This window comes from Ictidomys tridecemlineatus, chromosome 1 (genome assembly GCF_052094955.1).
Source record: "Ictidomys tridecemlineatus isolate mIctTri1 chromosome 1, mIctTri1.hap1, whole genome shotgun sequence".
NCBI lineage: Eukaryota > Metazoa > Chordata > Mammalia > Rodentia > Sciuridae > Ictidomys > Ictidomys tridecemlineatus.
In genome coordinates, this window is record NC_135477.1 from 89698189 (window position 1) to 89718148 (window position 19960).

At 36.2% G+C, this 19960-nt stretch overlaps 1 long non-coding RNA gene across 1 annotated transcript in view; it reads right to left on the reverse strand.

The window, feature by feature from the left end:
• Nucleotides 1–1552: 1552 nt before the first annotated feature.
• The window catches only part of LOC110598519 (uncharacterized), a 62322-nt gene continuing 43914 nt past the window's right edge, over nt 1553–19960 (reverse strand). Inside the window, exon 4 of the long non-coding RNA XR_013436881.1 lies at nt 1553–1802. This is a non-coding gene — a long non-coding RNA (uncharacterized LOC110598519). The remainder of the gene's footprint in view (nt 1803–19960) is intronic.

The following is a 19960-nucleotide window of genomic DNA, read 5'->3' on the forward strand; positions in this document are numbered from 1 at the left end:
ATTATTTATTGTGAGATTGGTATATTCATAATAATGATTTAAAGTGCTAACAAAAATGAAATGCATGAAGGCAATAATGTTCTATACTTTTTAAAATGTTATAAAGAACTGGGTTCCAAGTATATACAGATAAACTGCAACATTGGTATGGTTAAACAGAGTAAACATGGAAACCACTCCTATACCCATCAATATTGATCTGTGGTGGAATGCTATGTGGTCAATGAAAAGAATGAAGTGAACTTTATAAGTACTAAAATGGAAAGAGCCAAGAGATATTAAATGATAAACACAATGTGCTAAAACAGTATGAAATGTATGATTAGAGTATTTCTAAGAGCTATCTAACAGTCAAGAAATTATTGAATTAAGAAGTTTCAATATAGTCACATCTTCTAGTAAACAGCTAGTAAATTTTTAGGGACTATCTGCTGTTCCTAGTGCCATCTTAATGATGGCTCTCTATATCATGAGTTTACTTTTCTACATTTCCATACTGTTTTAATTTTTATAATGAGTTTATAGTACCTTTATGAGCATAACAAGTCAAAACTTGGAGATATTGAGAACTGAAGCCAAGGATACTCTAGCACTGAGCAACATCCTCAGCCCTTTTGATTTTTTGAGACAGGGTCTTGCTAAATTGTCTGGGCTGGGCTCAGACTTGCTATCTGCCTGCCTCAGACTGCTACTATGCCAAGAATTCAAGACTTTTACAAATGAGAGGGCACCAGTCCTAACCACTAGACTACCAAGACTTTTACAAATGAATAAAACATCTGTTCATCAAATAGAATATAAACATTAAATGAGCAGACATGATTGATTTTCAAAAGAATGGAAAGAAATATTGAAAGTAATTGTTAAAGCCAAATAAAGAGTTTAGTTTGCTGAGGTTGATTTGGAATTGTTGGGCTTGAAAACATGCCTCAAAATATTAATCAAACTGCTCTGAAGCACCAGGCAATAAGTTCAAAATAAGGTTCAGCGTCTCTATGGGGCTGGAAACAACTCTTCCTCCTAACATAAGCTGAAACAAAGATGTGTTTTATCCCCTTGTAAGATTCTTAGCTTTTGTTTGTGACCAATAAATCAAAAATCCACGTTTATTGAATGCATTCTAAGCCCCAGAGAGAAATCAACTAAAATCACTTGAACGTAGATTGAACAAGGTCAGAGTGGACTTGCACAAAAGGAAATACTGGTAATGACCAAAGTTAGCTTTGCTGTTTGCTGTTAGGAGCAAAACATTAAGACAGTAGATTGTGAAGGAGGTATTAAAAAATTTGGCCATTTCAGAGATGAATGTTACTGTTACTTTTTCTTTACCTATTTTCCTTCATTCATCCATTCCCTCCTCCCCTATTAAAATGTCTGATTGGGCTTGCGTGCACACACGCATATACACAACACTATCTAGCTACATGCAAAAGAAATCTTAGGCAAAAACATAAAATAATGAAATGTTATTTTGGGAAATGATGAGGTTGTGGGTGATTTTTTAAATATCCCACTATTGTTTTAAAATAAAGCAAGCCACACATTTAGAATATTTATTTATTCATTTTATTACTGAGAATTGAACTCGGAGTGTTTTATCACTGAGTTACTGGGAAAGTCCTTTTCATTTTTTATTTTGACACAGGGTCTTGCTAAGTTGCTGAAGGTCTTGCTCAGTTGCTGAAGGTCTTGCTCAGTTGCTGAAGGTCTTGCTCAGTTGCTGAGGCTGGTCTTGAGTTTGGGATCGTCCTGTCTCAGCCTTCTGAGTCACTGGGATTGCAGTCATGTACCACTGCACCTGGCTAATAAAAGAATTTTTAAAAACACCTCAAGAGGGGCTGGGGTTGTGACTCAGCTGTAGAGTGCTCAACTCGCACGTGCGGGACCTGGGTTTGATCCTCAGCACCATGTAAAAAATAATTTAGTGAAATAAAGGTATGGTGTCCAACTATAAAATAAATATTGTTAAAAAAACACATCAAGATAAACTATATATGACTATAGTTCCAATTATTCAGGAGGCTGAGGCAGGAGATTTGTTTGAGCTCAGGAGTTCAAGGCCAATCTAGGCAATATAGCAAGACTCTCTGCCTCCAAAAACAGAACAAAACAAACAATAACAACAAAAAAGGAGATTTCAGAAAATTAGGGTTTTTAAAATATTTTTTAATATTTCAAAGAATGTATATGAAAGAAAAATCTAATACTATATTTTCAGAAACTTTGATTCTAGATTACCAAATCTTCACAACTAGTTGTAAATATAGCATAAGAAGAAATTATTCTTTTGGCAACCTGTGACTTTCCAATTGTTTTAGCTTGCTCAACAAACTCTATAATTCTCCATTATAGGGAAACATGCACAATAAAGAGACTTTGGAAAATAGGAAGTTGGGTTCCATAAGTCTACTGCATCCCCCGTGGCATTATGCTATAGGAATATAGAGCGAATATGGATGGATTAAATGATATCCCTTCTGGAAAAATAAAGATTAAAAAAGAAAGCTTGCATCCTCTATTAAATATTTATCACAAGTTCCTAAAAGCCCCCTAGGGAACCTGAAATTCAAGATCCATAATACTTATAATAAAAACACTGTGAAGGGCTGGGGATGTGGCTCAAGCTCGCCTGGCGTGCGTGCGGCCTGGGTTCGATCCTCAGCACCACATACCAACAAAGATGTTGTGTCCACCGAGAACTAAAAAATAAATATTAAAAATTCTCTCTCTCTCTCTCCTCTCTCACTCTCTCTTTAAAAAAAAAAAACACTGTGAACACCAATATGTTTATAATATAAATATATGAAACCACATTTAATCATTTTAGAGAGGTAAAATAAATTCCGAATCATCTTAATACAAACATATTTTAAATGAAAAGAGCTCTTTAAAAAAAAGAACTCTTATAATAAAGAAACCAGTTAAAAGTAGTATAAGGTTAAGTTTTACTTTAATTCAGACTAAATAAATGTTTAATGGCAGAAATTACATAAGTGGAATTTTTAAACATTGGCTGATAATATTGACTTACGGGTGAATTACCAGACATTAGAACTTTATCAGATAGTTTTCAACTAATTTTAATGAAAGAAACTAATTGTTGTTATTATTGTAAAAATGGTGTTTAAATGGTGATATTTTAGTTGTTATCTAAGTGCATTTGCTTCTATATGTATAATTGAGCTGCAGAGCTGGACTCCTTTTTTTTCTTTCTGTTTTATTACTGGGAGTTTAATCCAGGGACACTTTACCATTGAGCTATGTCCCAGCTCTTTTAATTTGTTTTTTTGAAACAAGGTCTCACTAAGTTGCTTAAGGCCTCACAAAGTTGCTGAGGCTTGCCTTGAACTTTTGATCCTCTTGCCTCAGTCTCCCAAGCTGCTGGGATTACAGGTATGCACCACCATACACAGATGTGCTTCTTATTTCTTCAGCTAAAATCTAGTGTTTGTGTATATGTTCGTTTTATATTATTCATAATATTATGATTTCTTTTCCAAAGAAAAAGTTTCTTTGGAAAAGAAATCATAATGAGAAGTGACAGAATATAGAAAATCAGAAGCAAGTATACAGTTTATTATCATAATACACAAGATATAGGCCCTGGGGATGTGGCTCAGTGGTAGAGCACTTGCTTGGCATCCATGAGACCCCTGGATTCTAGGTTCAATTCCAAGCACCACACCCCGCCAAAAAAATTGAACCATATTCCATATAACTCTTAAAAACATACATTAAAAAATTTAGGATGAATGATTAATTAATTAATATAAGTACTCTCACAGTTATTAATGTTAAAGAATGCATTATAAATACTTAATCCTGTAAAGATTACAGTTCTTTAGAATGAATACAGCTGTCACTCCATAATTTTTGCAACTTCTGTATTTCAAATAAAAAAACTTTCTCTCGTGTTAAGTCTGCCTGACCAGCTATAGTAAAGCACTTTAAATTAAAAAACATAAATGTAAGCATTTTACCTCAAATACAGCTCTATAAGCATTTGTTGTTGGTTGGCTTTATTGCAGAAATGCATACATGAATAAAATGTCCTCAGGCATTCTTATTTCATAGTAGGGGGTCATAAAGGAGATACACAAATAATTATAACATAATGTAATGAGTGCAATTATAGACATATGTATAAGCTGTAGCAGTGGCAAAAGAAGTAACTAACTCCAGAATAGATCTGGAAGACTTTATATCATAGGTGACACATACACACTGAGTTTTGAGGGAAGACTGTAATTCAACATGAAGATGAGGGCACAGAGGAGTGCTCCTTCTCATTTTTCTCATTATTCACAAAAAAATATAATTCTATAAGAATTTTTTCAAATAAGTAACATTAAAAGTCTTGAGGAGTCCATAATGTCTTTTTTGTTAGTTCGTTTTCCATTGCTATAACAAAAAAAAACCTGAGGTAAGCAACGTTTACAGAAAAAATATTTATTTGGTTTATAATTTCAGTCCATGGTTGCTTGGACTCTCACAGTCCTGTGGCTGTGAGAGTATGTTATAGAGGAGGTGCATGCCCCAATGATAGAACTTCCTTTCACTAGGCCACACCTCCAGCCATGGGCTGGAGGCCAAGCTTTGAACATATTATGGTCCTTTGGGAGACACTCCAGATCAAACTATAGCACTTTACTCTCAAAATCAGTTATCATAAGTAATTTTGATTAATAAGATGCTTTTTTGGGGGGGTGTACTGGGTTTGAACTCAGGGGCTCTTGACCACTGAGCCACATCCCTAGCCCTATTTTGTATTTTATTTAGAGATAGGGTGTCCTTGAGTTGCTTAGTGCCTCACTAAGATGAGGCTGGTTTTGAACTCATGATCCTCCTGTCTCAACCTCCCAAGCTGGTAGGATTATAGGTATGAACCCTCCACCCCCGCAGAGACTTAGATAGACTTTTAATTCTATATATTTATATTTTCATAAAAATGGTCAGAAATTAAAAGGTACTTCTTAACTTGAAGACAGTGGCACAGGGAGATAAGAACACAGACTCTGGTCCCAGACGACCTGATCTGCTCTCAGGCTCTGCTACTCATTCTATAATCTTGGGCTTGTTACTTAACTTCTTTGTCCTTTGGTTTCCTTTTCTGTAAAATAAGAATTATAATAATAGCAGTACATACTTCATATGGGGGGTTAAGTTTAAATGAGCTACACAAATGAATTCAGCACAGTAGCAGGATATTAAATTAATGCCAAATCAATTGCATTCCTATATACCAATGATGAATCAATTGAAAGAGAAATTAGGAAAACTAGACCATTCACAGTAGCCTCAAGAAATGAAATAAAATATTTGGGAATCAACCTAACAAAAGCGGTGAAGAATCACCATAATCAAAACTACGGAACATGAAAGAAAGAAATTGAAGAAGACATTAAAAGATGGAAAGATCTCAAATATTATTGGAAGGGAGAATTAATATTGTCAAAATAGTCATACTACCGAAAGTGCTATAAAGATTCAGTGCTATTCCCATCAAAATTCCAATGATGTTCTTCATGGAAATGGTAAAAGCAGTCATGAAATTCATTTGGAAAAATAAGAGGCCCAGAATAACCAAGGCAAGCCTTAGCAAGAAAAGCGAAGCAGGAAGTATCATCATACCATACCTTAAATTATACTATAGAGCTATAGGAGAAAAAAAAACCAGCATGGGATTAGCACTAAAACAGACATGAAGACCAATGGAACAGAATAGAAGACATAAAGACAAACCCACATAAACACAGTTATCTCATATTAGACAAAGGTGCCATAAACATACATTGGAGAAAATGTTTTCAACAAATGGTGCTGGGAAAACTGGAAATCCATATGTATAGAATGAAATTGAACCCCTCTCACCCTGCACAAAACTCAACACAAAAGTGGATTAAGGACCTAGGCATTAGACCAGAGATTCTGTGCCTACTAGAAGAAAATGTAGGCCCAATTCTCTATCATGTCAGCTTAGGAAATGACTTCCTCAACAAGACTCCTAAAGTGCAAGAATTAAAATCAAGAATCAATTATAGTATGGTATCAAACTAAAAAGCTGCTTCACAGCAAAGGAAATGATCAAGAACATGAACAGAGAGCCTATAGATTGGGAGAAAATCTTTACCACCTGCACCTCAGATACAGCATTAATCTCCAGGATATACAAAGAGCTCAAAAAAATTAGCACCAAAAAACCAAATAACCCAATCAATAAATGAGCAAAGGAACTGAACAGGCACATCACAAAAGAAGAAATATAAATGGTCGACAAATATATGAAAAAATGTTCAATATCTCTAGCAATTAGAAGAATGCAAATTAAAACTAAGTAACTGAGATTTCATCTCACTCTAGTCAGAATGGCAACAATCAAGAATACAAGTAACAATAAATATTGGTGAGGATGTGGGGGAAAGGGTACTCTCATACATTGCTGGTGGGACTGCAAAGTGATGCATCCACTCTGGAAAGCAGTATGGAGATTCCTCAGAAAACTTGGAATGAAATCACCATTTGACCCAGTTATCCTACTCCTCAGTATATACCCATACAACTTAAAATCAGCCTATTATAGTGCTGCGGCCACATTGATGTTTATAGCAGCTCAATTCCCAATAGCTAAGCTTTGAAACCAACCTAGGTGTCCTTCAACAGATGAATGGGTAAAAAAAAAAATATATATATATATATATATATATATATATATATATAGACAATGGAGTAGTACTCAGCCATAAAGAAGAATGAAATTATGGCATTTGCTGGTAAATGGATGGAACTGGAGCCTATAAGTGAAATAAACCAATCCCCCAAAACCAAAGGCCAAATGTTCTCTCTGATACACAGATGCTAACACAGTAGGCACCAGTATTCTGTTTTACTTTTATAACTCATTTAATCTTATTTATTTGTTCTTTTTATGACAATAGAGTGTATTTTGATATATTATCTATACGTAGAGTATAACTTATTCTAATTAGGATCCTGTTCTTATGGTTGTACATAATGTGGGGTTTTACTGGTCATGTATTCATGTATGAACATAGGAAAGTTATGTCTGATTCATTTTGTCTTTCCTATTCCCATCTCCACTCCCTTCCCTTCATTCCCCTTTCTCTATTCTAATGAATTTCTATTCTCTCAACCACCCCATTTTGTGTTAGCATCCATATATCAGAGAGAACATTTGACCTTTGGTTTTGGAGGATTGGCTTATTTGACTTAGCATGATAGGCTCCAGTTCCATCCATTTATGGCAAATGCCATAATTTCATTCTTCTTTATGGCTGAGTACTACTCCATTGTCTATATATTTTTTTATCCATTCATCTGTTGAAGGCCACCTAGGTTGGCTCCATAGCTTAGCTATTGTGAATTGAGTTGCTATAAATATAAATGTGGCTGCATCACTGTAGTATGCTAATTACAACATGGTATAATGTATATTGTATAAATGTTAGGTGTTACTATTATTGTATATTTCTTTTAAATACTGTTAAGTTACAGAAAAAAAAATGTTTGTCTCACAGTTCAACTATGATGTTTGGTTCAGAATAAACCTGATCTATCTAAGGAGCTGAGTTTTCCTTTGGAAATGTTCCAGGAAGAAACCTAAGGGCTGTCACTTTGGTCTCTGGCTAGTGAATCCAAATATGGTGAGATAGATAGGAGATAACCCATTTCTCTTATCATGATCTATATGTTGCTATACCAAAGTACCTAAGACTAGGTACTTTATGAAGAAAAGAAGATGATTTAACTCACAGTATCGCAGGCTAAAACTCTGAGATTGGCAGCTCCATCAGGTCGGGCTTTGGTGAGGGATTTCTGGCTGCATCATGACACAGTAGATGGCATTAGGAAACAGGAGTATGTGCAAAGAGATCAAGGAAGGGCCAGGCATATTCTTTAATAACAAGATATTCTCATGGGAACTGATCCCATAAGATCTGACTCACTCATGTGAGAAAGCATTAGTCCATTCATGAAGGCAGAATTTCTGTGACCTCCCTTCTTCTGCTGCCTCGTCACACTGCCTCATTGGGGACCAAACTTCCAGCTCATGAGCCTCTGGGAGACAAACCATATCCAGAGCACATAGCACCAACACTTCTCTGCTGTGTGGACAAATGAGTGAGAATTATTTTAAAGTCACTGGGTACCGGCAGGCAATTTTTCCCACAAGGGATGTAAACCTGAAACCAGTTAAACTCTTTTGTTATTTTTTTTCTAGAAAGATGGAAGATAAACAAAACCATTCTAAAGTCAGTTAGAAATGCACAAGCTGATTAAAATGAAATACTGCCATAAAGAAGCAAAACTTATTTTTAGAATTCTGAAGAATGTACCAGTTAAGTAACAAAAGCAAAATATGTGGCAGCATTCCCTAAGAGACATAAGCATCTTGTCCAGCTGCCCAGCCACTGATCTTGAAGCATTATTAACGTAAAGGCTTTGGTGGCACTAATTTACCTGTGTACAATTTAATTTATATCACCAATTTTTCCATAAACACCATAAACACGGAAGACCAGTTCTGAGGTACCCATGACCAGATGTGGGCATAGCACCCTGGCAGTTCTCCTGCTTCTTGAATGGTATCTTCAGGACAGGAATAATTAATTCTAAGATTTAAAACTTAATATGCGATACCCTAAGAATGTTTCATATATTGCCTCATTTAATCTTTTTTTTCTTTTTTTTTTTAAAGAGAGAGTGACAGAGGAGAGAGAGAGAGAGAGAGAGAATTTTTAATATTTATTTTTTAGTTCTCGGCAGACACAACATCTTTGTTGGTATGTGGTGCTGAGGATCGAACCCGGGCCACACGCATGCCAGGCAAGCGCGCTACCGCTTGAGCCACATCCCCAGCCCCTCATTTAATCTTTATCACAGGTACTAAATACTATTATTGTGCACATTTCACAGAGGAGGAAACTAAGGCACAAACTTGGAGCCCTATAATTTTTATAGGAAGATCTGGGGCTCCTACCAAGGTCTGACTTCAAAGCTCATACCTTTCCCTTGTACTACATACAATATTCTTCACTCCCTGAAGGAAAGCACTCTTTCTCAGTTATGAGGAAGAAGTAGGGGGTGAATGGGTTTGAAAGTGAACACAATCAATCTTAGGCAAACTTTTTTAAAAAGTGCATCTCTTTTGGGTGCCTGCCTACCTCCATTTTTGTGCCTTTTCCTTCATTGTTATGTTTCTTCTGTGATTTGCATTACAAATTTAATAAAGCTATTGATTCTATTACAACATTTTCTGTTTACAAAATAAAATTTGATTATCTAATCATGGTCACAGTTCTCTGTCTCCTAATTTCCCATAGGTATTATGCCAGCTCCGTTCCCTCTCACTGCCCTGTCTTCCTGTTGCCAGTAACAGATCTTGGTGATGTTTTAACAGAGAGAAAGCCATTCTGTTGCCCTAGATGGGCTCTAACACCAGCTCCTTCTTTGCTCTTTCACTGCTCATCAATAGTCTTCTCAGATCATCTCCAAAGTCTCTGTGAATGTAATGGTGATGTTCTGAGAGTTCTGTGCCAATGTATCTGGCTTTATGACTTAGTCCTGATCACTAAATACAGATTTGAATAAATTGACTATCTGAGATTCTGGCCTCTAAGATCTTTCCTCAAATTATGATGAAAGCCAACATGATCTGTTTATGCATAGATTCTTAGGAATAGAATTCTCAGGCAAAATAACTACAGCATGTCCTGGTTTACAAATCAACATACTTTCATTCTAGAGGTGAGGAGAGAGGAGATGAAATCCTGAAAAGTTAAGAAATATCCTGGAGTCATACTACTTATTCATGCTCGTATAGAATTGGAAACCAGATCTTCTTATTATTTCTTTAAAAAAAAAAAAACCCGAAAGCTTAGCAAGGCATAAAGAACCTGATTCGTTCACTAATTGTGTGACTTTAGATTCAACTCTTAACCTCTCTGGACCAATTCTTTCAACTAGAATTGCCCAGTCAGGTAACTAGCACACATGTAGCTATACAGCACTTGAATTGTACCTTGACCAAATTATCATGTCATGCTAGTGTAAAATACTCATAAGATTTCAGACTTCATACCACAAAAAGAATGTAAATTAGCTCATTACAGAATTTGTTTATTAATTATACATTAGAACAACATTTTGTATGCATTGGGTTAAAACATTACTAAATGTTACTAAAATAATTTTTATCTGTTTCTTTTCCTTTTTAAATGTGGCCACTAGCAAATTTCCAATTACCCATATGGCCTGCATTATCTTTTTACTGGATATGTTTGCTGACTTTTTTTTTTAATATTTATTTTCTAGTTGTAGTTGGACACAATACTTTTATTTATTTATTTTTATGTGGTGCTAAGGACCGAACCCAGGGCCTCACACGTGCTAGGTGAGCACTCTACTCTGAGCCAAACCCCAGCCCTTACTGAATTTTTTGCAGGGTGGGGGTATTGAGAATCAAACCCAGGGGTACCTTACCACTGAGCTATCTACATCCCAAATCCTTTTTGTTTTCTAAATTTTAGATGGGGTATTGCCAAATTGCCCAGCTGACCTGGAACTTGCAATCCTCCTGCCTTATCCTCAAAGTAGCTAGGATTATAGGCCTGCACTACTATGCCCGACAACCATTTTCTTTTGGGTCAGGTTTCAGCAAGCTTTTCCTGCAAAGGGTCAGTTAGTAAATATTTTCATCTTTGTGTGATACATAGTCTCTGTTGCAACTACTGAACTCTGCCTTTGTAGCACTAAAGCAACCACGAAAAGACCACAAAAAAATGGGTGCAGTTGTGTGTCAATAAAACTTTAGTGACAAAAACAGGTATCATGCCAGAAGTGGGCTGCAAGCTAAACTGCACTCGGCCACCTACATTCTGTAGGTTTATTCACTCTTTCTTTCATTCAACATTTTCTAAGATGGTATTTACCTATTTTAAGATATGCAAAGTAAAGACCCAGCTTCCTCCTTGGGTCTAGAGGAGGAACAAGGAACAAGAGCACATAAATACAGCATGAGCAGCCCTGTACTGTCATGGGGTTAGAGGAAACTTCTTAGGGAGCAACAGTTGTTGAGTTAGGGTACTGAAGAATGAACAAGAAATCTTCCAGATTGGAAAAAGGCTTTATCTAGGGAAATATGATAGCTCACATACAGTAGTTGAATGTATATGGGGGTGATAATGGGAAGTGAGGGGGAAAGAGGAAAGGATCAGATGATGAGTTGTCTTTTTTTTTCTTTTTGTACATCATTAGAGTTTTATTTTGATGAATTGTCTTATATGCTGAACCAATAGCATACTCAGGAGCCATGACAGTATGCATTAGACAGGAACTCCAAGGGCCATTCTGAGGGCCAAAGCAGACTACCCTGGGGCTGACCCCAAGTATAGCACAAGCTATGGAGCGCAGCCACCTGGCAGGGTATGGAGAGGCCCTAGAGAGCCACAGAAGCAGCCGCAGATGTGATGAATGGGCAATCTACAGGTAACTAGATCTGTTTTGCATCAGAGGCTGAAAACCTAGCCCAAAGCTGGCCATTAATAGGGCTAAACAACCTTAGCAGGTACTGTCGGCAGGCCTCAGGCAGAAGCAGACAAGAAGGGGATAAGAAGTAAAGGAAAAGGAGAAATGTGGGTGAAAGAATAGAAGAGTAAAACAAAAGCTGCTGTCTACAGAGGTAATAAACCACTATTACCTCTATTAATTACTTTAGGAGACCCTCAGAGGGGCTGGGTGGGAGGTTGCCAGGGGCTGGTAGGCTAAGTGCAGAGCTTCTTAGCTCAAGCTGTGCATTGAGTGTCTTGTATCATTGGAACATTGAAAAAAATATAATGTAGATTATGATGGGTTATGTTTATTTAAAATTATGTGTGAAGCATATGTGAAGAAATGAATGACAAAAGAAGGAAAAAAGGAATGCAAGAAGGAAGAAGAAAATTAAGCATGATGGCAGGAAAAATGTACTGATGCCAGTGACCCCACCCCGGAGATTCTTGGCTGCCTGGAATTAGGGCCCAGACATCAGTGATTTTAGAAGATGATGTCCATGCATAGCAAGTGTTAATTACCACTGGATTGGCTGACTAGAATCTGAAATGGTACCCTGTGATTATTTGCCTGGTAAGAAGATGCTCAAGAGAAGGCAGGCAAAGCCACTCAAACAGAATCTAAACCTGTTTTCATGGGGGCTGGGGATGTGGCTCAAGCGGTAGCGCGCTCGCCTAGCATGCGTGCGGCCCGGGTTCGATCCTCAGCACCACATACCAATAAAGATGTTGTGTCCGCCAAGAACTAAGAAAAAATAAATAAATGTTAAAATTCTCTCTCTCTCTCTGTCCCCCTCTCTCTCACTCTCTCTTAAAAAAAAAAAAAAAAAAAACCTGTTTTCATATGTGGGAAAAGAATTCCACAAGTATTTAAAGTTGGTTAGTATTGTTATCTGTTATATGTGCAAGAGTTTTCTGCATTAGTCTGACTCTGATGGCTTTGATCTGAGATATTCTAGGCACTTTCTTTTGTGGGATTATCAACTCCTGGTCACATGTCTTCTGAGGCCCAAGATTGTCAGTCCATTCAGAAAGTAAAAGAATGCTGCTATAAAGTTGATGAGCTGATGCAGCTGCAGACTTTCAGAAAGACTTAGGCTCTGGTTTAGGATTTTTTTTTTCTGGCAAAAGACAAATCCATGCAAAAATAGTCAAGAGTATCTAAGAGTAAAAGCAATTCAAAATAGTACTCTACCTTTTGTAGTGGAAAGATTATAAATGGACATTTCTCTTTTTTAAAAAAAATGTAAAAATAGAAACTTTTAAACCATTTCAAAAGACCCAGCCTGCCCTGCCACTATATCTTATATTGCTATCCTGGCTCCTTATTGGTGTTCTCTTATTTTTTTCCCCTCAGCTCTTCACCTCTTCCCATATTACATAAATGTTACTTTCCCCTCTAGAATGTAAACTCCATGAGCACAGGTTTTTGACAATTTTAGTCACCTGCATTCATAGTGCCTAGCATTAGTAAGGGCTCAATATATGTTTGTTAAAAATTGAATAAATTGTTTGAAAATTTTCATGTTAGTTTAACATGTGACAAAAAATATTTTAGAATAAAGTGTCTGCTATCACTTTAAGAGCACATTCAGATGCAAGTTTTTTTTTAAAAAAAGATATAATTCTACTACAGCTGTTTAGAAAGTGTCAATAATATATGGAAAGCAAATATAGGTATAAAATTAATTATGAGGTTGAGAGAAATGGGATGAAGTTAGTCAACAGTTGTAGAATTGCCTACTCACTAAAAGAGGTTCATTGTAGGAATTTTATTCTGCCTAAATCATACAGTTTCTTGTCCCCCCATCCTTCTCCTCCACTCTTTATTCTGAGACCAAAAAGATAAGGTCAGAAGGAGTAAGAAGAGTTAGTTAATAACTGAATACTTGCTTTCTGTACATTGTAGTTAAAAGTTACAGATCCACTTAGTGTTTAAAAGCAGAGTAAAAACTACCTACAATAATTTCTTTATAAAAAGTTACTCCCATATTTCTGGAACCAGGGCACCACTGCAGACCTCTGACTCTGGCAATTTTAATCTGTGTGAACTCAAGGAAACCTGGGCTATCTTAAACAGATTGTGAAGCAGGGTATTTGACTAATTATACTAAAGCTAATGAGCGAGATTCTTGACTGTGGAAGGGAATTGGATTTTCTTGACATTATTGTGCATTGTGATCACTTCCTAATAAAAAATTCATGTCATCATCATTATGAATTTTATATAAAGCATTTATACATTTCAGCAACTAATTGAATTTTAAGTGAAAAGGCATCACTGGGCCATTATTTACTTCTGCAAGAAACCTTCTAATTTGGGCCCATGGCTGAGCCATTACTCCTCACCTGTTAGCAGCAAACTGAATTTTATAGACATAATACCAAATGGAAATCTAGTTATGGGATGCTCATTTATAATCTCAACCCAATGAAGTGGTGGCACCAGTAATGAAACATTAATTTCTGTTTCATATCATAGTTAATTAAAGGAGATAAATAGACCTGGGTGCTGTGGGAAGAGGAGGGAGAACAAAATGGAAAGGTAGGAGGAAGAGAAAGATGAACAAAAATAGAGTGAGACAGAGCTATTAAAGGACAAGAGAATAAGTACAGAGTGTATGTGCGTGCACATAGAATGATCCCAGAAAGAAAGGTAGGATCACGCAGAAAGAAGGAATTCAATGGAGCTTAGGGCTTCTTACTAAAGGCTTCTAAAGTTATTTCTTTTCCCCCCGACTATAGCTATGTATGGGAATAATAACATCAGTGTTTGCAAAGTAAGCCAGTATAATCCAGTTAAGAGTAAATTATCCATTCTGCCTTGGGATATGTTCTTTAGGCATTAGAAAAACATCCCAAATTCTAGATTTTTTCTTAAGGCAAAGCCTGTCCAAATTACTTTCAAGACTACAAGATATAAGAATGCATTCAAATATCATGTAGTCCTTGAATGAACCAAAGAAAGTAAGATTAAAAGAACATTTAAGGGGCTGGGGGTGTAGCTCAGTGATTGAGCGCTTGCCTTGCAAGCGTGAGGCACTAGGTTCGATCCTCAGCACCACATAAAAAAATAAGTTACATATATATATATAAATACATACACACACACACACACACACACACACACACACATATATATATATAAAGAACATTTTAAAAACTATATATAAAATACCTAGGAAATAGGGAAAAGAAAGGAAAATGAATAACAGAAAATTCAAATTTAAATTGTTCTAAAGTTCTTCCAGTCCTGCCATCCTCCTTTTGGGGAACCTGTCCTGCTCACCATTATTGAGCAGGTGGCCATGTTTCCCACCACATGACCCTGACTTTCCACTCTCACTTTCCACTCTCATCAGTGTCTGTGAGTGGTACCAGATGCCACTCATAGGCAGGTTTGTTGCCAAAAATGATACCTGATCTAAGTATTGCAGTTCATGGACTTGCCTGGGGTGAACTGTATGTTAGATCCCTGACAGCAGAAAGCTTTACCTGTCCCTTACCCAGCTATCTAGAAGAGCACCTGGCACATATTGGGTATTCCATAAATATTTGATGAATGAATGAACAAATGTGTCTTGGGCCAAATAGATGAGGTATGTCAATTAGAGTCCTCTTTTATGGATCTGAATTTTTTTTTTTTTTTTGTACTGGGGATTGAACTCAGGGGCACTCGACCACTGAAACACATCCCCAGCCCTATTTTGTATTTTATTTAGAGTCTCACTGAGTTGCATAGCATCTTGCTTTTTGCTGAAGCTGATTTTGAACTCACAATCCTCCTGTCTCAGCCTCTTGAGCCACTAGAATTACAGGATTACAGGCATGTGCCATCGCACCCAGAGGATCTGAAATTTCAGAAAGAAAAAGGAAGTGGCGGTGGGAGAGGAGGAGGCATCAAAGAGTGAAAAGATCAGAGACTTGCAACCAAAACTCATTAAAACAGATGAAGCTGAGAGAAAAGGACCACAGCACATGCATAGAAAGATACCAGGACACGACAAGACCAAAAAGCTGCTTTGTATCAACCTCATTTCCCATGAGGTTTCTTGTGCCTGGATTTCCCACAAAACCACTGCAGTTCAGGGACTTGCCTGTAGTGAATTCCCACTGATTCCCATTGAATCACTGCAGTGTCTTAAAAATACCTCCACCTTACCCTCACTCTTTCTTTTGAGTTAGCTTGAGTAGTTCTCTGTTCTTTCCAATTACAAAAGTCCTGACTTAAGCAATAATGTATTTGATATGATAATGATGCTACAAGATAAGGTATTATATAACTACAGACCTTAAAGATGTTAAAATGTATAAATAAATAATTAGAACCTGCGAAAATAGAAAAATTAAGGTATATAAAATAAAATAAATCCAGGGGTTAAGAATACTAGAAAACGTTCACCCACAAGACACAGAATGATTCGTGTTTAATAGGTACAAACATTATGTTACATTATGATGACAACATGAAAAGACATGATCCCTTTAGGAATCTACAATCTAAAAGGGAATCAGCAAGCACAAAGAAGAACTATTTAAAAAAATATAGGGGCTGAGATTGTGGCTCAGAGGTAGAGCGCTCGCCTGGTAAATTCGAGACCCTGGGTTCGATCCTCAGTACCACATAAAAATATATGAATAAAATAAAGGTATTGTGTCCAATTACAACTAAAAAATAAATATTTAAAAAATCTAAACAAAGTTGAAAGAAAGCTGATCAAAGGGAGACCCTATGAACTGATACATGAAGAGTAAGTTAGGTTTTGCCTGCAATAAATGAGAAGATTCTGCAGAAAAAAATGTATTAGAGATGCTAAGTAGGAAGAAATTTTAGGCAGGAGGAGTAAGTGTATATAGGTGTGAAGGCTGAAGGAAAAAAAAAAAAGTCTTGGAATTCTGAGTCTGTGAAGTGCTAGGGGGGGAAAAAAGGTAGATGATGAAGCCAAACAGGTAGGCTAACACAGATAGTGAATGAATTAGGATTTTATTTTCTAGGTGATTAGGTGCCAAGAAGAATATCAAGAACTAGGAAGACATGATTAATTTTGACCAGGAGAGATTTCACTCTGGTGGCAAGTGGTTGGATTGGAGCCTCTTGACACTTAGAGGAGTTGTGGGAAAAGGTGGGATAGTGAATGACCGTGGTCTGTGTACCATCTGGGGCAGAAGAGGTGAGAATATAAGAAGATCTGAATATGAGAGTTTAGAACTAAAATAAGTTAGACTTGATAATTGATAAGGCAAGATTGATAGGTTTGTATAGATAAAGGGGTTGAAGGTACGAAAAATAATCATATACATTTGGCAATAGCTTGACAATTTCCAAAGAGAATTTACATACTTTTACTTAATCATCACTGTGGGAGACCTTCTGGTTCAAAATCCTCCATTTTATAGATAAATAAGTCTCAGAGGGCTCAAGTGGCTTGCTCAAGGTCACTCACACTTCAAGAGGCAGGAACAATGCTAAAATTTAGTTTCTGCCTGGAAGTCCATTCTTCTCCCTTCAACTGGGCTATCTCCATGAAAATCAGGTAAACAGACAAAGAAGCACAGAAAATATTTCTCAAGGTATCTCTACAGTTGAAAGGGCAACAAAAACAAAGGCAATAAAAAGGTGTAAAATTCTGTCAGAATGTATATCTTTTGTATATAATTAGCCTTTTAAAATTTATTCATTAAAATGCTGAAAGAACTAAAACATTAAGGACTCAACATTTGATTCCTTTATATATTGATTTTGTTTTTAAATCCAAAGGAAGAATCTTCATTTTTCTTATTTTCCTCTCTAAAGAAAAATGATATTTTGTAGTTTTGTGAGCAGGGTTATTTTTCTTGTTGCAATTTTATAATCTGTTTCAAAAATGGCATGTATAGACAGTCCCTGACTCGTGATGGTTTGACCTAAGATTTTTCAGCTTTATGATAGTGCTAAAGTGATACACATTCAATAGACATGGTACTTTGAATTTTGACCTTTTTCTGGGATATCAATTTGTGGAACTGATATTCTCTGTTGGTACTGGGCCATAGTAATGACCCACAGTTTCAGGTCAGCCCTGCGTATGAAATCCATTTGCATGGGCTGGGGACATAGCTCAGCAGTGGAGTGCATGCTAAGGATGTGCAAAGCCCTAGTTCAATTCCAAGCACCACAAAAATAAAATTTAAAAAGGCATTTTCAATCTGTGTTGGGTTTATCAGGATATAACCCCATCCTAAGTCAAGGAACATTTGTAATGCATTTTATTGAGCCAGTGCATCCAGCTTCTGTTGATACTGGACTGAGTATTTATGTAACACTGCTCTTCTAAGGAATGTGATAGACTTTAGCAGCGTTCAACTCATTAATCTTTGTGATGTCTCTGGCATTTCAGCAGACATCAGGAATTTTGCTCCCTTCTTGCAAATAGTAAAACTCATTCTTGAAAAGTGGTTAAGTCTGTTTCCAAGAGTAGATCAATACCATTCTCTTTTATTTTAATGTAGCAGAATAGTCAGATTCCAAATGAAAAAAAAAAAGTTTTTCCTTTTTTTCAATTCAGATCCACATTCATTAAACCCATATTGAATGTCTACAGGTCTGGCTACTATTTGTTATTTTGTTCAATTTTCTAGTGTTTTATTTACTTACATAATGATCAGTGGCATTAATTTAATAGAAAGTAGATGGATTAACTGAATTTGTAAATTTTGGAAACAGGAGCTGGCATGGTGGTGCATGCTTATAATAGCAGTGATTTGGGAGACTGAGGCAGGAGAATCACAATTGTGAGGTCAGCCTTGACAACTTAGCAAGACTTTTTCTAGAAATAAATAAATAAATAAATAAATAAATAAATAAATAGATGGGCTGTGACTCAGTGGTAGAAAGCCTTTGGGTTAAATTCCCAATACTGGAAAAAAAAATCTTTCAGGCAGGAGTTCTGAATATTTTCCCTCCTCACATCTTACTGAACATAAGTTGTAAAGACAGTCTTCAATAAACAATGTTGGGAAGATTAGATATACAGAAGTGGAAGAATGAAACTATACTACCTCTCACTAGTTAAAAAAAAATCGCTCAAGGGGCTGAGGCTGTAGCTCAGTAGTAGAGTGCTTACTTAGTATGTGTGAGGCACTGGGTTCATTCAATCCTCAGCACCACATAAAAATATTTAACTAAAATAAAGGTATTGTGTCCATCTACAACTAAATAAATATATCACTCAAAGTGGGTTAAAGACTTAAATGTAAGACTTGAAGCCAGGAAACTACTAGAAGAAAATCAAGGTGAAACATTTTAGGGCAGTGGAAAGGGCTAGGACATTTGGACAAGCCCTAAAGCACAGGAAACAAAAGTAAAATAGATAAATGAGATTACATCTGATTAAAACCTGCACAGCAAAGTAAATAATCAGCAGACAACCTACAGAATGGGAAAAAATATTTGTCAAACTATACATCTGACAAAAGGTTTAATATCCCTAATATGTAGGGAGGTAAAAAACTCAATAACAAAACGAAAACAAACCAACCCCCCCAAAACCATTTAGATGGATAATAGGTTTAAATACATATTTCTGAAAAGAAGACATACAAATGGTCAACATGTATATGAAAAATGTCCAACATGCACTGGAAGATACACATCAAGACCACAATGAGACATCACCTCATTCTAGTAAAGAAATTCTTAAGAAGTCCTGGAGAGGTGTAAAGAAATGGGAACTAACATAATACTAATAAGAATGTAAATCAGTATAGCCATTATGACAAATAGGATGGAGCTTTCTCAAAATTGAAAATAGAACTATCACATTATCTAGAAATCCCACTACTGTCTATATCCAAGGGAGGTGACAGAGATATCTGCACTCCCATGTTTATTGAAGCACTATTCACAATAGCCATTCAGTGAAAACATCCTAGTGTTCATCATGAATGGATAAATGGTAAAAAGAAAATTCAGTAAATATACACCTTGCCTTGAAGTCATTTGCAACTCATGAATGGAACTGGAAGTCATTTAATTAAGTGAAATAAGCCAACCACAGAAAGACAAGTACCACATGATCTCATTCATATGTAGAATCTAAAAAAGTTGATATCATAGAAATGGAGAGTAGAATGGTGGTTACCAGAGACTAGAGAATAGAATCTAAAAAAGTTGATATCATAGAAATTGAGAGTAGAATGGTGGTTACCAGAGACTAGAGAATAGGGGAGAGGGAGAAATGGGGAAAGGTTTACCAATGGGTACTAAGTTACAGTTACATAGGTATGAGAAGTAAGAAGTTCTGTGGTGCTATTGCATAGAAGGGTATATAGATAATGTTAATTTAATATGTGTATTTCAAAAATCTAGAATTAAGGATTTTGAAAGTTTTTACCAAAAAAATGATAAATCTTGA